Here is a 20,540-nt window from a genome sequence, read left to right as displayed (position 1 = left end):
TTTAGAGATTAGCGTGAAATCGTCCAGAGGTGCTCATATTTAGTCCTCAAATCTTAGGGGTTAAGTCCTCGGTATTTCTGGAGGTGAGGAGAGTGAAGACCGAGCAGGTGCCGCTCCTAGGGAGTCATTCCCTATCTTGAAGATTGGAGCAGATCCAGAAATATTGGTCTGTCTCAGAATAGGGGGGTGGATGCCTAGGTCTGGTGGTCTGTGTGTGAACCTGAGGACCTCCATGGTGTCCTGGTCCCCAGTTCATGATGCTGACTGCCCAGCTTTTCCATGGGCCTTAGGCCTGTGTGGTCCAATCAGATAAAGACAGAGGCTCTTGTTTGAGTTTTCCCTGTGGCTTTAGGCATCACAGTCATTGCTTTGACAAAAAAGAAAAACAAAACAAAAAAACCTTGGACTTTATCTGTTCCTTCCCTGAAAATCAGGTCGCGTTGTTTCCAAAGACAGTTTTCTAAAGGAAGATGTTTGGAAAGGAAAAATCCCCAGACTCGCCAGCGTTCTCATAGCGATGCTATCAGCCGTCCGTGTCAGCACTCCTGGAGAACCGTTTGTTCTCCTCCCACTCTCGCTGTCCGCGGTGTGTCTCATGGAAGAGGATGCGAGGGCTCAGCTAGAACTGACCTGAGTAATGAAGAGCCTAAACAGAGCTTTCAGAGTTGTTAAGCCTCCCTCGGCGGAGTTAAACCATCACTAGGACTTGGGCCATCTGTGGAAAGATGAGCCGAGCCGTCTGCTCTTAGGCGTTGGTGCCTTCCGTCATAAAAACTGCAGACTATCAGAGCTAAAAAAGAAACGCGAAGCTTTTGTCACTTCAGCTCCTTCCCACGACGACACACGGGAAAACTCAGTGCCAGACAGGCGGTGAGTTTCCCATGGTCACTAGGAAGGGAAAGCACCAGGGTTTGAACCTGTAGCTTTTGACTCCCCTGCACAAAACAGTCGTCTCATTCGCTGAAGGTGCCGAGCCTTGAGGGATGAAGACAGAAGGATGTTCTCACCCATGTTTACAAGCCCACAGAGGGGTGAGCTAAGGAAGGTGGGGAGGAAGTGGGGCAGGGGTGAGTGGCAGCCCTTTTACAGGCCAGGGCAGATGTTTGGGTCAACCAGGAAATCTCTCTGAAGTTGGTGTCCTGGGAGGAAGAGAAAGGCTTTGGGCTCTGGAATCTCTTTAAGGTGCTTTACAGACTATTAAATCATGTGTATGTTTGGGCGGGTGAGCATGGACCATGAAAGAGTGTGTGTGTGTGTGTGTGTGTGTGTGTGTGTGTGTGTGTGTGTGTGTGTGTCCGTGTCCGCGTGTGCGTGTTTTAGGGGTGAGCATATGTCTCCCTTGGCCTCGGTGCCAGCCACACTTGCTCAGTTCCACATTAATATTTAATACAGTGTTAGAGGGGTACGTGCTGGGTTCTGGGAAGAAATCTCCTGTTCTGTTTCTTGTGTATAGATGAGATGTGATCTGTCTGCTTCCTGACTGCCAGGCTGGCCCCTCCCTTCTGCTCCCATGCCTTCCTGACACAATAGTCTATATCTCCTCTGGGACTGTAAGCTAAGATAGATGCCTTCTCCTCTCCGTTGCTTATGGGCCTGGTATTTTGTCGTGGTGTCGGACGACTAATTACTACAGGGTAAGTGTGTGCTAACATCTCAAGGAGGAGGAGGTTCTGTGTGCAGAGGGACCATGGAGAGTATCGAGTGGCAGGAGGGGACGTGGCACAAGTGTGGATCCACAGGATCATAGAGACTAAGAGACATGGTAGATGAGAAAAGACAGCAGAAGTGGGCAGGACATAAACCACACACATGTTAATTTTAAGAGTTTGAAGTTGGCCCTGGGAATCATGGTTGGCCATGATTTGAGTGCTTTGAGCAGGACATGCAGTGACCAACCTTGCTTTCAAAATGATGTTTCTCACTTCTGTCTGGGAGAAGAATTGGGCTGGGGGGTATAAGATGTAAGCAGGAATGGGGAGAGCTAGTAGGAGGCTAGTGGAGTATAGATTAGGGTATTGGTCCTTGAGAAGGTAGGGTAATCTTAAGGGAAGAAACTCAAGAAGTAAATGGTGATGTTGTTAGGAGCTAATGCAGGAGCACAATGGAGAGAAATGACAGAAACCAAGAAAGAGTCCCAATGACCCCTGGTAAGAATGACCTGGAGGTGACATGCGACAACTGTGCACATGTGGTTGTCATTGGTGAGTATCCTTGGCCTGGGCTGCATACTTCCCTTGTGTATCAACGCCTTCCCTTGTTGTCAACAAATACCCTAGCGAAACAGCATCGGAGGAGGGATTGTTCATGTTGGCTTCTGGTTTCAGAGGTGTCAGCCCATCTTCAAGTGGAGAGAGTGGCAGAGAAGAGCCGTCTTTTGGTTGCTAGGAAGTAGAGAAAGAGAATACAAGGAGAAACCAGGGCAAGATGTCACTTCAAGGACATAGCCCAGTGATCTGCTTCTTCTGCAGCCCCCACCATCAGTAATGCCAGAATACTATGAATCCATCAAGATATTAAACATTTAACTAGACAGAGCTTTTATGATCTTATCTCTGGAGCCATCATCATAGACATACATACTCAGAAATACGTGTGTTATTATTCTAGGCATTTCTTCCTCCAACCAGGTTGTCAATCAAGACAAACTCCCATCCCACATGGGGTTTAGGATCTGGGAATTGATTTACCGAGGCATCCCAAGTCCTTCAGGGAATTGTTTTCATTCTGGATAATTCTATCAGACAGATCAATAGGTAGAGTTTTTAGTCAGAGACAAAGCTCAAATTAGAATACAAGGTTTCCAAGTGAACTATGTTTTATTTCTTTTCTGACGGATGTCCTTAGCTCCCACATTTATATCATAAGCAAAACACTGTCGCTAATGGGATTCTTGGAAACAGAAAGGTATGTAGAGTTAATTTTTTCTGAGCTTTCATGGGGAAAGTAATATGCTAGAAAGGTAAAAGGGGGAAGAATAGGGTGGGACCAGCTTGTAGGGCTCAGAGAAAGAACTGTGATGAGCGGAAAGAGCCCAGTGGAGTAGTTGAAGGGTATAACAGGTGACCTAGATGTCCCCAACTCCTCCAGCACTTGGAGATACTTCTCCCCTTTCATGGCCATTGCCATGAATCTGGAACCTCATCTCACCCTTAATTTCCTACCCAAAGTATTTCTGGAACTTTCCTATAATCCATTCCACTTGTATGATCTATTCTGGTCACCTGTCATCTCCAAGTCCGGGCTCCCTTTCAGGGTAGATGCTACAAGTTCATAACGGTGAGCTTAACGGCTGCTGTCCCTGTTCTGGTATGTGGGGACAGTGACCACTGCCAGAGTGAGAGTAGTCCACAGTTATGTAGCCGTACATATAGCCTCCCTTTCCCAGGCTTGGGTAATGGCTCATTCTGAGAATAGTAAATTATAGTATTTAAAAAAAATTAGTGGAGGCTTAGAAATGACAAGTATTAAAAAAAACCTTGAAATTAGATACAGGATGTGCTGTGTCCCAGACCTCATCACAGGATTGTCTATTAAGCATCTCTCTGACTCGAGCTTGGTAGAGTAGCAAGCACAAAAGCCAACCCACCCATCCCATCTCCTTTCAACAGTGGATCCATCCTTACACCTCTTCCAATCAGGGTCCAAACCTCTGAGCTCTGCAGAGAGGAATACCAACAAGGAAAGGGATGTTTAGTTTCTCATCCGGCAAGTCAGGAAATTGTATGGAATCACTCTGTTCTACCCACAAATATAAAGTTGAATAGAGAAATAACTAACAGCCCTTCTTATATCTGTTGTAGATATGAGGCCATGAAGAGAGCAGCTACCTTTAGAATGGAAAAGAAAAGCCAAAAGGTGGGGGAGAAGGGTACCAGAGAATTGTAGAACCAATGACCGGAAAGCGGTGCTGAAACAGGAAAGAGTGGCTTAGCGTAGACAAACCAAGTTTTAAAAATCCCAGGGGTACCCAATCGTAGGAAGAGCCACACCAGTTTTGTGAGTTTAACACCTAGATGTTCACTTACATAATCAGAAGAACCCCCCTGATGCTGGAGAAAAAACATTTTGAAATATCATATAGCAACCAATGGTTCTTAGACCAGGATCAAAATACAAAGTGAGTTTCTAGGGTGTAAGCTAATGAGGATATGTTGAAACTTCTCAACCCTGAGAAAGGAAAGAAACACCCAATTCCAGTCAATAATAGCCACCCTGTCTCCTCTCCAAAGAAAAATGAAGCTGGACCACACGGCCGCAGTTCACAGGAAGCGCAAGTTCAATGAAAGAACTGGGCCTGCCCATAGGACCAGCAATGCTACAAGATGGTTTCCCTCCCACACCTTGCCAACACACCACTAATGGCCTGTTGGCCATGGTCCAGCTTGTTTAGTACATCACATCTGTCTGACAGAAAAAAATTACAAAGCATATTAATAAGCAAAAGAAAAAGTAGGGAGTTCTAGGAGAGACAGCATCAGCATTAGGAATGTGGGGATGGATGTTGGGACTGTCAGCCTGGGAGTGAAAACAACAGCGGTTTGGTTCGTGAGGAAGGATTCTAATGGGGAAAGGAAGCGGTGGGTGGGACAGATGGAAACTGCCAACCAAGAGGAAACGCTAGAGATAAAAAGTACTAACAGATGAAGAATGCCTTTGATGGTCAGGGCAGGGCTGAAGGTTCAAGCATAAGCTCAGTGGACACTTGCAGAGCTGACGATAAAAGGGAAAACGACTGTGAGGATACCTAGAATGTCTGACAACTGTGAAACAATCACAAGAACACTTTCAGGCTTGGGAATACCAGAGGGAAAAAGAGGAAAAAAAACCAGAAGCAGTAGGCAAAGCCACCGTGACAGAGAATTCCTGCAAATCAACGCCGGATGCCAGAACCTTCCCCACAGGCATATTAGCTTCAAAAGGTACACATTAAAATTTTAAAACCTTGAAAGAAACCCAAAGACAATGAGGTCCTGTCAAGGAACAAAGACAAAAGCTATAACCAGCTTCTCTTCAGAAGCCATGTAAGCAAAGAGGGGGAGGGTACCAATTTAGAAATCTGAACAGGTTGCTATGGCTTACACATGCTTTGCTAATGAGATTCTGTGGGCTCCTGTGCTGAGATGTGGTCCTCTGAGTGACGATGTTAAGACACAGTGGGGTGAAGTGGCAGGTCCATAGGTCACGGGAGACACTACCTTGTAGTGATTTAAACTGTTCTCAAGAAACGCTTGAGTTTCACCCATGTGAAAGGATTGGGAAGAGTTAGGCCTGGCTGCCCCTCAACTCCACCCCCATCCCTGACCCCGCCTCTCTGGCTTCCATGGCCACTCCCTCTCATGCACACTCTTGGTTATGAAGCCATAGGCCCTGAGATCCTTACTGGAGCTAAGACCGGTGTTACAGCCAAACCCTTCAAAGCTCAAGAACTGTGAGCTAAAAGAGACACTTTCATTTGTAAAACACTCAGGCTTGGGGACTTCATTAAAAGACAAGCAAACAAACAAATCAAACAGGCCCATAGATCTCTTAAATTAACCTACAAAAAAAAAATGACTTTCTCAAAGGAACAGAAATCAAGAGTTTGTTGCTGATAGACCTGTCTAACAAGATATAGTGGATTTTTTTTTTTTTTTAGTTCTTTGAGAGAAGAAAAATTAAATAGGCCAGACACACAGGTCTACAATAGCAGAGGAAGGTGCTGGGATAATAGGTATGCACCTCCATGGCTCTTTTTCTTGGTGCTGGGGATTGAACCTGAGACTTTACACATGTAGACAAGTATTCTACCACAGGTATGCGTATGTGAGGGTGCCTGATTGCTGGGACGAGAGTTACAGACAGATGTAAGCTGCCATGTGAACTGCCCTGTGGGTGCTGGGAATTGAACCTGGATCCTCAGGAAGAGCAGTCAGTGTTCTTAACCACTGAGCACTCTCCCTGGCCCTGAGTATTTGATTCATATAAGAGACACTACTCATGAAATTGTAAAGTGTTATCTAAATGTGTACTGAATTTATTAAAGATGTGTATTGCAGCCTCTAGGACAACAATTGTATATATAATTATTATGTATATTAAAATTATTAAAAATATTATAATTATAATATATATTAAAAAGAAAAAAATAATACAGTAAGGCAGAGGGAAGCAATTGTTTAAAATGCTCAGTTACAACTACCAAAAATCAGAAGAGTGGAAGATAGGAATCATGAGAAAGGCAGTTGATAGAAAACATTAACAAATATATAGATAACTATCCAACTATACCAGTAAAAATATTCAGTGGCAGTGGTCTAGTTATGATAATTAAAAGAAATTCTTGCATCGGATCAAAAATTAAGACCCAGTTATATGTTGTCTAAAAGAAGTTCACTTAAAGATGAAGCCGCATATAGGTCTAAAGTAAATGGGCGGAGATCAATTTGTCACGCTACCTCTAATTTAAAAAGTAAAGCAGACATCAGGGCAGGAAGCTTTACCAGAGACAAAATGGACAGCATGTCATGACCATAAAGTTCATTTTTCAGGAAAAGATAATCCATAGTGTATTCACTGTCTACAAAGAGAGTCGAGTTATGTGAAGCAAGAGCTGATTGGACAGGTGCATCCGCCCGTGCTGTTGGAAACTTCAACACCCAACATCAGTAAAGGACGCACCCTGATGGCAGAAAATCAGTAAGGCCAGAGTTGAGTTCAACAGTACCATCCATCACCTACCGAACACTTCATCCAACACAACACTGAACACATTCTTTTCAACCTAGTAAGGAGCAGTCATACAGATGGACCATAATCTGGGCCATCAAACACGTTTTTAAAAAACTTGAGAGAATGCTAACCATACAGTGTTTCCTCTCAGACTTCAATGCAATTAAACTGATATCAATTAACAAAAAGAAAGGAAAAAAATATCATAATATTTGGATACTAAACATACTTCCAAATGACCTATAAATAAATGAAAGACTTCATTGCAAGACAAATTTTAAGATTTAAAATTAAAGGGAAATAAAAACACAATTTACTTAAAATTTGGCCCAATGCACTGAAAACAGTGTATCATTTTAAACGTGTTTATTAGAAAAGCAAAGAAAGAGAATTAGTAGTCAACTTCTGCTGTGGGCAACTAGAAAAGATGAGCAAATTACATCCAAAATAAGTGTGAGTAAATAAATCAAACTGGAAACGAGAATAAAAAATAGAAAATAGGAAGCCAATACAGAACAACAGCAAAATTTGGTTATTTGAAAAGATCAATGAAATCAGATTATATGTGGTGATTGCTCTTGACTATCAAATTGATTGGATTGAGAGATACTCGGGCAGGGGGATAGGAAAACTTACTTCTGGGTATATCTAAAAAAAAAGTATCTAGAAATCATTAACTAATCAGAAAGAATGTTCCTGGAAATGATTAATAGAGGAAAAAAGAAAAAACCTGTAAGAATAGATACCCACCTCCTCCCCCCCCCCCCCGCTTCCTGGCTACCATGACGTGAACTGCTTGACTCAGACACATCCTCCTTACTGTGATGCTCCAAACCGTCTGAATCCATGAACAGAACTAGGTATTTATTACAGCAATTAAAAAATAGACAAAACACCACCTACGCTATATGGAGTGGGTGGAGGTGATAAGACTGTTACTGCCAGATGTGTAACAACATGGCTATAAATGTCACCTCCGGGACCCACTAGGTGGAAGGAGGGACTGATGCCCACAGGTTGTCTACACACACACACACACACACACACACACACACACTAAATTTATTAAATGTAATTTAAAAATAAATTCTCATAAAAAGCTTTGAGGAATAAAAAAAGAATCATTAAGTGATAAACTAAAAGAAATCAATTGATTCCATAAAAGATGCAATCAGTTAGCCCCCCCCACACACACAGGAAGTTATAAATAACTTGAAAAGTTTTACTCTACTTGAGAAATTTAACAGCAGCAACAACAAAGAACTTTCTAAATCAGAAAGAATTATGCCCATAATGGTTCACTGGTAAACTCTCCCACAGACTGAAGGAAAATTATCAATTATATACTGATGTGGGATTCCCCTTTTATTACCATTGGTTAATAAAGAAGCTGCTTTGGCTTATGGCAAGGTAGAGCTAGGTGGGAAAACTAAAGTGAATGCAGGGAGAAAGAAGGCAGAGTCAGGCAGAAGCCATGTAGCTGCCGAAGGAGAAAGATGCCAGAACATTACCTGTTAGTTACAACCACATGACAATACACAGATGAATAGAAATGGGTTAATTTAAGATGTAAGAGATAGCTAGGAATATGCCTAAGCCATTGGCCAAACAGTGTTGTAATTATTATAGTTTCTGTGTGATTATTCAGGTTTGAGCGGCCAGAAAATGAAAGAACAGTCTCTGCTTACAGTATACAATTTTTAAAAATTTATTTATTATTTATACAGTTTTCAGTCTACATGCCAGAAGAGGGAACCAGATCAAATTACAGATGGTAGTGAGCCACCATATGCTTGCTGGGAATTGAACTCAGGACCTCTGGAAGAGCAGCCAGTGCTCTTAACCTCTGAGCCATCTCTCCAGCCCAATATACAATTTTTTTCAAAAGAGAGCAAAGACATGCTTCCTAACTCATTCTTTGAGACTCCCATATCCTGAATCCCTAAACTAGGGAGAAATACAGGTTAAACATCCCCAATTCAAAAATCTCAAAATTTCTGAAATCAGAAACATATTGAACACTGACATGCCCCTCAGAAAGTGTGAGATTGTGGAACAATCTGGATTTGGGGGTTTTGGTTAAAAATACTTTAAATTCATGTAAATATTCTATAATCTGATACACTCTGAAATCTAAAAAACTAGTTGTTCAAAGTATTTCTGATAAAGAATATTGAGTCTAAATTGCAACAGAAAACGACATCAGAGATCTGTTTCCTAGGAACAGATGCAGGTGGCTCTCCAAGAGCATCCCCCTGACTGTCAGGATGCGCAAGAGCTCCACATTTAGACCCCAGAGTAAAAGGCCTCTGCATCATAGGCTCAGTCATAAAGTCATACAAGTGGATCCAAGACCTATTCATGATGTTTTAAAACTCGGTGTATTAGGAATAAAAGGGAAACACCCTCAGTTTACAAAAGGAAATATGCAAAAAAACCATTATTAATGATTCAGACCCTCAAAGCTTCCTCACCAAGGCCAAGAACAAAGCAAGGCTGTCTCCTTCTGCACTGGTCACCCAGTTGTCAGGAAGTCCTAAACAACACAGTAAAAGAATTAGAAGAATTCAGACCAGAAAGAAAGAAAGGAAACTGTGTTCATAGGTGATGTGCTTGTCTTTATAGGAAACCTGAAATGACAGAAATATGCTGGCAGGTGATGGTTCCACATGAGCAGAATATAAGATTAACAGCAAAAGCTCCACTCTCAGACACAGTAAAAAAATAAACAAGTGGAATTTGAGGGTAAGAGAAAATACTATTTGAACTGACATTTATAAAAAGTGCAATATCTAGGAGTAAATCTAGCAAAATGTGTACATAATCTACATGCATAAAATTTATAACTCAAAATATTAAAGGGCAAAAAAATATGGAGAGAAAAGAACCCCATGTTCATGGATAAGATCTGACATTAATTAAGGGTCAGTTCTCCTCTTCTATTCCAAGTAAAGAGCAAGCAAATTCTTCTGTGGAAATAAACAATGAATTCTACAATTTTTGTACACAGAGGAAAAAAAAAACCTCAGGAGAGCCAAGACAGAAGAACAAAGTTAGGAAACAGATGCTATCTAATGTCAAGACAGTGCGTAGCTGAAGTAATGAAGGTGGTGGGGTACCAGGGAAAAAAAGATAAATCGATTGATGGAGCAGAGCAGAAAGGTCAGAAATACATCATGTCGATACTATCTGCTGAAAAGCAGCAAAGGCAGTGCAATGCAGAATCATCCTGCAAAGGTCCCGGGACAAGTAGGCAGCTGCACCCACAATACCACACACTATTCACTTGGGCAAAAAACACAAGCACACACAAGACACAGTGCACAGACACATCACACACAAATATACTACATGTACTCTAGCCACTGATCATACACACACATACACAGAGAGAGAAACACCACATACAAGTTCATAAGAACATACCACACATGTGCAACCAAACAAATACACATCACATACATAGGCATAATACACAAATACACACAACAAGCAATATACAAATGCTCTGACAATACACACACCCACCATATGCCACATATTGCACATAAACACACACATCACACACATTAATATAATGTATAGAAACATAGCAAAGAGTACACAGACACACCACACAAAACATACTTATATACATGCAACCATGCACACACATCACATATAGACGTAACACATACAACATACCTAACTACACAAGCACAGAAGGAACAATACATAGACATACAGCACACACAAATATACCACACACATACAAACACATACAACCACACAGGCAAAGCAATTACACTACACACAAACGCACAAAGACACACAGATACATACATCACACAAACACACACATCACATATTACACACATACACACTAAATACACACACACAAAATGGAAGATCCTAGAAAAAAAGATCCCAAGCCCTTCACAAAATGTAGGTGAAGTAGCTTATAGACTGGAATGTAAAATATAAACCTGTCTCCAAAGATAATATCTGCACGAACCTAGGTCACTTTGGGTCTAGTAGTGATTTTGTAGACATAACAAAGGCACAATTCCCGAAAGAAATAACAACAAAATAGTTTTGACTAAAAGAAAACTATCTGCCCTGTAAAAGATATTCTCACTGTCAAATGCGTGAGAAGATGTCCCTGAGAGAGGCAATATTTGCAAAGGCATGTCTAACAGGGGGCTGCTGCCTACAACACACAGAACACTCTTAAGTCACAATAGTAAGAAAGCAACCTAGTTTAAAAATGGATCAAAGGCTCGACAGAGATTAATCAATGTCCACACACAAATGGCACATAAGAAAGACACTCTCTACCTGCTAAAACCAGAGACATGTAAATTGGAACAGAGCTGCTGCCACCATTGGCCCCATCCAGAGCACTGCCACCAACAGCTGGGGAGGTCACGAGGCAGCAAGAAGCCTCCTCTTTTGCTGGGGGAAATGTGAAATAGTGTTACTGCTTTGAGAGACAGTGTGCACACAAACACCATACAGTCGAGCAAGGGTACTGCTGGCTCCTTACCAGGGAAGCTGTAACAGGTAAGCCAGGCTTGGTGATGCTTAGAGCATCTGAGTTTGCTTTCTATTCTGTAATAAAAGCACTGATCAAAACCAACTTTGGGAGCAAAGTTTGACTTGGCTTACATTCTAATGTCATATTCCATCAGTGAGGGAAGGCAGGGCTGGAACCTAGAGGCAGGAACCGAAGCAGGGACCATGGAGGAATGCTGCTTATTGGCTTGTTCTTCATGACTTGCTCAGCTGCCTTTGTTATGTGATCTCAGACCAGCTACCCAGCAGGATGGCACTGCCACCACACAACAAGATGGGCCCCTTCACATCAACCAGGAAAATGCCCCCATAGTCTTGCCTACAGGCCAATCTGATGGAGGTATATTCTCAAACAAGGTTCCTCTTCCCAGAAGACTAGTTTGTGTCAAACTGGCAAAATAATATTAATAATAATAACAACCAGCACATTAAGTTTGAGCCAGCCTTGACTATAAGAAAGAAAGGAAAAAGGAAGGGAGGGAGGAAGGGAAGAAGGAATAAAAGAAGGAAGGAAGGAAGGAAGGAAGGAAGGAAGGAAGGAAGGAAGGAAGGAAGGAAGGACGGACGGACATACAAAAACCTGCATGTGCTTATTTACAGCAACTTCATTTATAACTTCCAAAACTTTGAAGGAACCAACCATGATGTCCTTTTGTAGGTAAAGAGAAAAACTCTGGTACAGACAATGGAATGTTATTCATTGCCAAAAAGGAACAATTGAGCCATGGGCAGGCATGAAGGAAATCGAATGTATGTTACTGAGGAAAAGAAGCTAGTCTGAAAAGGCTATAGTCTGTCAATCTCTGGACATTGAGGGAAGATGTAAGTGAGGCAGGAATAGAAAGTCAATAGTGGAGCACGTTCAGGGCAGCAAAGTTAGTCTGGACTTTCCTGTATCGGGGAATGCAGGTCATTGCACGTTGATTAGAACCATAAGCTGTACGCCCCCCAGAATAAGCCTGAATGCCAACTGTGGGTTTGGGGTAATAATGAAATGGAACGTAGGCTAAATAATTTGGACCAGATGTACCCTTTGGGGAGATGTTGACAAGGGGAGGCAATTCATTCAGGTGTGGAGGCAGTAAACATGCCAGCGTCTCTGAGCTTTCCTTTCAAGTTAGCAGCGAGCCTAAAATTGCTCCAAACATTTCCCATTTTTTAATATGGCCATGGAAAGCATGTTTTAGAGTCGCAGCTCTGCCCACAGACAGAATTTTCTTTTGTGAAGCCAGAGAACAGTTATTCTTGCCAGGCTCATACTGTGCCTTGCAAGTTCTTGCCTTGTAAGACTGAAAAGCCCCAAACAATGTTCCCAGCTCTTTCCATCCTCCCTCCAAAGTCACCAGAGGCCCCCAGAGGTGAACCTCCAAACAGCTTCCAGGAAGAAAATAGCATGCCTCAAGTTTGAAAGGGTCGTTTCTCTCCCACATCTACCTAAGGGCAGTTAGAAAACCACCAGATTACCAACTCGGGGCACCTTTCTTCCCTTGCACGTAACCAGAGAGAACAGGGCTTGCGATTGAACAGTATAAAGGGGCACTAAGCCCCTGCCTCCAGGATCCTCATGGGCTCCTCCGTTCTTAGTTGTCAGGGATGCTCCTGCAGATGGTGGTTTAACAGAATGGCAGCCTGAGCCTGAGGAACATTGGCTCCGTAGCCCCGTGCTCAGCTAGGCTTTTAGGCACTAGGGTTTCCCATCTTGAGCGTTGCTTTAATTCATGCCCGACTCTTCTAGAAGACTGAGGGGGTGTGGGTTCAGTGACCTATATATTCTTGGCATAATGAAGCTGGCAGAATCCGAAGAGCTCACTGAGCACATGGAAGAAATGAGACACCCAAAACTACCCAGCTAATCAGAGGCAAAGTTTATTCATGAACTACCCACCTAGGAGCCTCACACTGTCACCCAGCCCAGCCTACCACATGCCACAGCGCATCTGAGTTCTCGGATGCCTGGGAATTCCACCTGAGCAAACAGAAGGGCTAACAGAAATGCTACCAAGGATTCCGACTTTAGAATTATTGTCTGTCCTCCCCCAAATTAGAAGGCCTGCATTTGTCAGCACTCATGCAATCAACACATGCATCACTTTGTTCTCAGTTGCAAAGTCTAGGCCAGTTCCTAGGACAGAGTGACCGGCAGCATAAACGAGGGTCAGCAAGCTGAGAGCCTGGAGAATGTGGCCCTGAACAGTCCCATTTCGAAAGAGAGACTATGTCTTTGTGAAGAATCTCTTGACCAAGGGAAGGCAGAGTGGGAGTGTGTTTCTTCTGGGTAGAGCATCTCAGATCCTGTTGCTATCTACAACAGAAAGAATCCCCCAAGATGGCTGGAGATGGACTCTTTCTACTGGGACTGGAGATTGTGTCACCATTTTGGAGTTGTGTCGTTATTCTGTAACTTGTAAGATCTGTCTCTTGGTTTAAGTTTTGAATTCAGATGCTTCAAATAGCAGTGCTGGCTGTAGCGTATAAAACTATCAGTTCTCTGGCTCTTTTAGTCGGTTCCAATCTTCAGTACAGGAAAACAAACTTTTTCTTCATTGACTTCAGTCTCCGGGCTATTTTTTTTTTAAATTATAAACACAAAGAGACTTTGTTTGTTGAATATCTAGGCATTTCTACCCAGGGTTGCCTTGTCACTAATTGTATGCTCAGGAGATGGATGGCCCGTGTCGCTCTCCTAATTCATGATACACTGTCACTAGCCCATAAATAATTAACAAAAGGGGACTTTTCCAGAGAAGGAAACTGTCATGTCCATTAGATTTAAGTCCTCTTTCAGATCCCTTCCTATAACTTTTTATTGAAATTTTTATTATGTAGAATCAACTTTTGGTAAGGCAATAAAATGATACTAATTCAAATAGTAGGCACGTGGGAGTGAGGAGGCCAGTTAGAATAAATGAAAAATAATGATTATGGGAGGGAGAGTTATCCCTGCAAAGAATTCACACACCTGCTAAAATCATTTCCGGTGAAGTTTGCTTGGCTAGCAAGAGGGACTCACTCCAGCCTAAGCTGAGGGACATGGGTGGGTACAGCAGAGGCTTTTGGTGGACTATCTAGGACACCTCAACATTTACTGATATGTGTGTGCTGAGGGCTTCACAACAGAGGCCCACTAGGGTGCCAACTCTGTCCTATGACATCTACATTGGACAGATACAGAGAAAGCTAACAGCTCTTGCATAGGAGCCCCTCTGGCAATGGAAGATAGGAATTAATTCATCGCCAGCCTGGTGGGACAACTCTGGTCACTTTCTCTATCATCTCTACAGGTTCCCAGTGAGATGATTTTCCAGCGGCCAGCAGCCAGAACATCCCACATCACACTAGTTTTCTTTCCTTCTTCCTCAGTTTGATGTCTAATGATTCTTGGGACCATCTTCTGAGTCCGACTGAACTGAAATAATCATCTCTAGAAAAACCCACTGAGACTATATAGAAAGTAATGGGGGACTCCAAGAGATGACCTTCCTGAACATATAAGTAAAACAAAGCAGAGTGGAAGGTTCTTGAACATGAGAGGTTTCGTGGCCTCAAATATGCAAAGCTCAGGGAGCTGAGATTCCAGGCAAATCAACAGCCACTAAAGCCATCCCAAGCCTGTGGCATCCGGGTCATCTGTCTTGTGAACTTGGAGAATGAATTTTATAGACAATAGAAGGGTGAGTTTAGAAAGGGGGGTTATTATAGGAATGTGGGTGGGAGCTCAAGAGAAAAATAGAGCTCCTACATGACAGAATGGGGTCCCCAGAAATGGCTCAGCACCGAGCTGCTGGATCTTGCGCCTTTGTTAGGACTTGAGGTAGAAACTGGGGTGAGACATGAGGGCCTGGGCTAGTAAGTCTTGTCAGCCCACATGCAACATGTCCATGTGCCTCTCAGTTTGGGTCATGTGACCACATACAGCCTCTAGGAAGCAGGGCTCATTTAAGATGTGTAAAAGAGGGAGGACAGGAACAAGAGTTCTTTTTGTCACTTCTGGGTCCTGTCCAGAACAGAACCAAAGATGCTTCTAGCTAAGGATGAGAATCCAGGTCCCTGTCTTTGGACTTCTCAACCAGCTTCAATCCTCTACTCTCATCCTAAGGACTAGGATCACATATAGGCAGGTAGATAATGAAGTCAAGAATCTGTGGAGAAATGGCACTCTCATTGCTTATCAGTGAGAAAAGCAAAAAGTCTCAATGTGCTGATAGGTTCACAGTGTTTTTTTCTAAATGAGTCTTTTCAAAGTGCCAACCACTGCCTTTAAGGCCTGCCCTCCCCTTTGAGCACGGAGTTCTCCCTCTGCCTTAGCATCTCCAGGACCACTGCCTCTGCCAGTCACTTGGGGAAGTGAGGACAATCTCTGTGTTCTTGGGGCAGTGCCTGTCACACTCATGCCGAAGTGTTATTTTAGCTCACAATTCTGAGTTTGTTGATTTCCTCAAGTTACATGGGAACGTGGATTAGAACATTAAAAACTCATGCGTGTCTCCAAAATCTGTTTCTCATCCTTGGACCTTTTCTTTTTATTTTTTTTTCCTTTTTGGTTTCTCAAGACAGGGTTTCTCTGTATAGACCTAGTTGTCCTGGAACTCACTCTGTAGACCAGGCTAGCCTTGAACTCACAGAGATCCATGTGCCTCTGCTTCTTGAGTTCTGGGATTAAGGTGTGCACCACCACTGCCTGACTGTACCTTTTCAAGAGCCTCTATCTGCTTATTCCTCTTACTAATCAGTCTCTGTCTTATTACTTTTCCTTGCTGTTTTGCCACTTGTTCAAACAGTTATGTCTTTAACTACAAAGGGGAATGAGAATTATTTCAATTGAGCTTGTATGCTAATCAAACTGTAGTAAGAAGGATGCTCACCCCTCCGATATAGGTTGGCAAGGGTAGTGGTAAAGGACAGGTCCAAGTTGAGAGGAATGGACTTAACATTTATATAAAAGTCTATATAACAAATATTGAAATCATAATTTTTATTAACATATGTTCTATGAGCATATGATAAGATTCTAAAGTAGCAATTAAGTTCATTTGCAGAGTGTTGACATCTATCTATCTATCTATCTATCTATCTATCTATCTACTATTTCTTTCTGAGACAGGGTTTCTTTGTGTGGCCCTGGTTATTCTAGAACTATCTCTGTACTTTAGACACCTGACTGGCCTTGAACTCACAGAGATCAAACTGCCTCCTCCATCTGAGTGCTGGGATTAAAGGTGTGTGCCACCGCTGCCTGGCTACAGTCTTTAATACAAGAAGAACCTTCTTCTTCAGTTTCTTCATTGGTAAATATGCCCTGAACTTGGCCAAAAGTAATATCTAATTAGTAATGTTTAATTCTACTTTCCCATATTACCTCTAATGATTTTCAAGCATCTCTCTGGTTCTGGAGCAGTTGTATTTCCGGTTCATTTTTATAGCCTACATGTTGCTGAAAGTGAAACTTGAGACACAATACAAAAGTCCGAGTTCATCCAAAAACAGAACGAGTCAGATGTGCGGGATCTGTGTGAGCCACACTGAAGTGAATGCCGTCGTGCTTCAGTCAAAAGTAGATAAAAGGCCAGCAAACGATGACATCACTGTCTGGAGGGCACAGACTATCTGATTCTATGTGCGTGAATATGTCAAGGAAGGTAATTCCTAAACATGCAGAGGAAACACAACCCCAGAAACACTCAGAGAACTCTGCCCAGCAGGGGAGCTGTGGGCTTTAAGAGGCCACAAATAGAAGTGTAAGACAGGCCGGAATCGCCTGATTGGCTGCAACTGTTACTTCTGCCTAATTTGGGTATGACTTGATGGGCTGGTTGCCTGTGATTGACTAATGTTCAACTGTTTGTGATTAGTTGAAATCAGGCTGTTTCTCTCTCTCTCTCTCTCTCTCTCTCTCTCTCTCTCTCTCTCTCTCTCTCTCACACACACACACACACACACACACACACACACTGCTAAGTTAGGTTTTAGTTTGTTTATATTGAGTTAGGTTGCAGTTTGTTAAGTAGAAGTTCAGATACACAGACGACCTCAGGCTGGTGACCTCCTGCCTTTTTAAACAAATGTGACTCTAGCTTGCTGCTTTTCCCAAAACTCGAGTAGAAAGTTAAGCATGAGAAACTACTATGTACAAACTGTTCTTTCCATGTGTGTGCACATTGTCATAGAAGATCATTCTAAAACATTTTCATGAAAATGAAAACTATTGGCTGGCTGTGGTAGCCTATGATTTTCATGACAGCACTCAGGAGGCAGAGGCAGGTAGATCTCTGTGGGTTTCAGAGCAGCCTGGTCTGTATAACCAGCTCTAGGCCAGTTAGGGTTACACAGTGGCATAGTGAGACCCTGTCTCAAAAGACAAAAGAAAAGTATTGCTTGTAAGCTTTACCACTTATATATTGGGGTGAGGCTGTAACAGGAGAAAGCGAACACAGAGTGCCGTCCATACGCCAGGGACTTCCTGCACATGACTTCATTCGCTCAGCTCGTTCGCATGACTCACCCAAGAGTTATGTGGTTCCAAATGCATCATGGTGCTCTCGCTCCTAAATAAAATTAACTCCTTGCCCATCTTTGGCCAGCAAACTAATATAAGAAGGCAGGACCATGGATATGAGTGAGTCCATCTTCAACTATGGTGATGTGGATGTGGGCTGATTCCCTTTCTGTTGCTATTTGTCACCTGTTTGAATTTGTTCCTTTTTGAGATGGCATCTCCCTATGTAATCTGGGCTAATCTTGAACTCACAGAAATCTGCCTGCCTCTGCCTCCCAAGAGATAGGATTACAGGTATGAGTCATTACACCAGGCTAGGCAAGTACTCTATTACTGAGCTGTACCACTAGACTGTTTTTAATTTTGAGACTAAGCCTCACTAAACTGCCCAGGCCACACTACACTTGGGGCATCCTCCCTCCTAAGCTTCTTGGGTAACTGGGATGATAGGCCCATTTTACCAGGCCTAGCTTCTCTCTTTTCTACACAGACGAACTCACCAAAATTTACCTTCAATATACTCAAGACTTTCGGCATCCTAGCTCCCCACCCCCAGCCCATATCCCTGATTTTTCTTGCTTCAGGGGCCTTGCCATGGATTGAATGACTCTCAAAGCCTCGTGTGTTTGAATGCTTAGTCATCAGGGAACAGCACTCCTTGAGAAGGGTGAGGAAGTGTGGCCTTGTTGGAGGAAGCGCGCGTCACTTCCTGGAGGGTGGGCTTTGAGGTTTCAAAAATTCAAGCCAGGCACAGTGTCACCTTCTCTTCCTGCTGCCTGTGGATCTCTCAGCTACTTCTTCAGCGCTGGGTCTGTCTGTGTAGCCCCACATCTGCCTTGGTGCCGTCATGGCTCCTGCCATAATGATAATGAGCTAAATCTCTGAAACTGTAAGGAAACCCCGGTTAAATGTTTTCATTTATAGGCGTTGCCATGGTCATGGTGTCTCTTCACAGAAGTAAAACACTGATTATACAAGCCTAATACTTTTAGCTGGAATTGCTCAGAGTGTTTAAGCTCACTGTGAAACAATAGCCCAGAATCTAAGGCTATATGATCAGTAAGTGGCTGAGCCTGAGGGCTGGCCCTGGGCCCTATGCTTCCTTTTGTCTTTAACTTCTTGACATTCCAGGAACCAAAAAGACTATATTTTACTGTAGTGTCCCACTGCTTGGGACTCTTTATTTTATTCTCAAATTTAGTAAAACAACTTTTAAATATACTTTTAAATATACCAGATTAATTTGGGGTTTCATACACCTGCAGGCTCGCTGCTTGGAGAGCTGATTTCAGTCCGGGTAGTGGCTCTGTCTTTGCCCATGAATGTCACTGAGTGGAGTCTACTCTGACTGCCAACAGACCATTGTTAAGAGGAGATGTATGAGGATGTTCCTGTGGGAAGGGACCTCCTCCTCCTTCCTGCCTATCGCATTCCATTTATCGGTGCAAGGTTTACATGCAAATATCCTCATCGGTGATGAGTAGGTGTGAAGTAAACAAGTAAGCAAATTATGGTCATGCTCATTATCAATGGCTTTGCCTGGAATAGATTAAATGCCATTTCTTAGCATCTAATACACTTAGCAAAATTTATCAGCACGCTCCCCTTCCCCCAGCCCTTGCCAGTTAAGGACTAATGAAACGCCACTTGTTTAATGACACATGTACCGACTTTTTCCACTGCATTTGGGAACTTACTCATGCAATCATCTTTCTTTAATTATCTGACTCTAAAGACTATTTCCAAGTCGTTGCAAGACCTTCTGAAGTTATTATTTCACTTTTGAATAAGATTTACCCTTCCCCTCTAGACACATAATCTCTAATCATTTTCTTCAGAACAAGGTTGACACTTCATTTGTCTCCCAAGCAATAAGACACGACTACCTCTGTGCATAATGAGAGACTCCGAAGCCTAAATTTATTGTGACGCGCACAGCAAAACTAATTGCAGGAACCACAGATGTCTAATCAGTAGAAAAATTAGAATTTAGACACTCATTTGAATGATAATACCAGAAAGGACTTGGAAATCGTTTGTTATCAGCTCAGCTTACAGATGAGAAAAGTCAGTTCTGGAAACACTAAGTAACCTCTGAAGGTCACGGCCTCTGCCTCTGACAAAAACCACTGCCTACGTTCTGTGGCTCAGGGACTTCACATTGAGCTCATTTTTCTTAAGCGGGGTTACTTTCTCAAACACTTCCCATTTCAAACAAAGATTGACGAGATTTTTTTTTAGAAAATGTACTTGAAAAGAATTTTTAATTACTATGTAAGTCACTCACATTTTAAACTCTGTGGCCCGACCAGATCGGATGCTATCCGGGTACACTGGGAAAGATTTGTGTCTTCTCTGAATTCCTAAGTGGCATCTTCACCTGCCATGTGGACTCGTGTGTCTTCCTATCTAACACTGCACTCACCTACGTCCATACCTCCGCTGACGTCGATAAATTCCCCCGGGACTACTGTGAGGTTCCGTGGCAATTTCACTGTTTCTTCTCACCCTTGCTGCACACACTTTACAACTTTTCATACAGAATTCTGACAGTCTCTAGAATAGCATTGTGGGGACACACTGTCTACGGAACCGGGTGGTGGTGGCGCACACCTTTAATCCCAGCACTCAGGAGGCAGAGGCAGACCGATCTCTGTGAGTTCAAGGCCAGCCTGGGCTACAAGAGCCAGTTCAAGGACAGGAACCAAAAGCTAAGGAGAAACCCTGACTCGAAAATCCAAAAAAAAAAAAAAAAAAAAAAAAAAAAAAAAAAAAAAAAAAAAAA

General features: G+C 42.7%; 2 long non-coding RNA genes across 2 annotated transcripts in view; both read left to right on the top strand.

Moving 5' to 3' along the window:
• The first annotated feature begins 462 nt into the window (after positions 1-462).
• LOC126512674 (uncharacterized) overlaps positions 463-20,540 on the top strand; it is a 44,099-nt gene continuing 24,021 nt past the window's right edge. The window contains exon 1 of the long non-coding RNA XR_007595123.1: positions 463-1,031. This is a non-coding gene — a long non-coding RNA (uncharacterized lncRNA). The remainder of the gene's footprint in view (positions 1,032-20,540) is intronic.
• On the top strand, positions 1,422-2,479 carry LOC126512677 (uncharacterized). Its single transcript, XR_007595126.1, has 3 exons — positions 1,422-1,634; positions 2,083-2,201; positions 2,325-2,479. It is a non-coding gene; the product is annotated as an uncharacterized lncRNA (long non-coding RNA).

This window comes from Alexandromys fortis, unplaced genomic scaffold (assembly GCF_014885135.2).
Source record: "Alexandromys fortis isolate MF-2015 unplaced genomic scaffold, M_Fortis_MF-2015_v1.1 scaffold_10, whole genome shotgun sequence".
In the NCBI taxonomy this organism is placed as follows: domain Eukaryota; kingdom Metazoa; phylum Chordata; class Mammalia; order Rodentia; family Cricetidae; genus Alexandromys; species Alexandromys fortis.
Note: the sequence above shows the minus strand (reverse complement) of the source record. Positions and strands in the feature narration are given on the sequence as shown.